Source organism: Polistes canadensis, unplaced genomic scaffold, assembly GCF_001313835.1.
Source record: "Polistes canadensis isolate GaletaPanama2010 unplaced genomic scaffold, ASM131383v1 scaffold_50, whole genome shotgun sequence".
NCBI classification, from domain to species: Eukaryota; Metazoa; Arthropoda; class Insecta; order Hymenoptera; family Vespidae; genus Polistes; species Polistes canadensis.
Window position 1 is genome coordinate 116,014 of NW_014569597.1, and position 271 is coordinate 116,284.

Below are 271 nucleotides of genomic sequence, written 5' to 3' on the forward strand. Positions count from 1 at the left end.
AATCATATATATATATATATATATATATAATTTATATTTTCGAGGGTGAGACTAGCAACCTACCCTCGGTAAAAACAATAAGGGAGGGTATCCGTGTTCTTCGAAACTCGTGTTCTTCAAGTACCGTGTTTTTCGAGGGTTATCTGTATATACTTTTTCTAGCTATCATGTTATATATTTATGCAATCATACATGAAAAGACCATTATCGAATTGAACTGTTCTAGAAGAACTAAATGGGAAGAAGCGAATACTACTATTATTGTTATTAT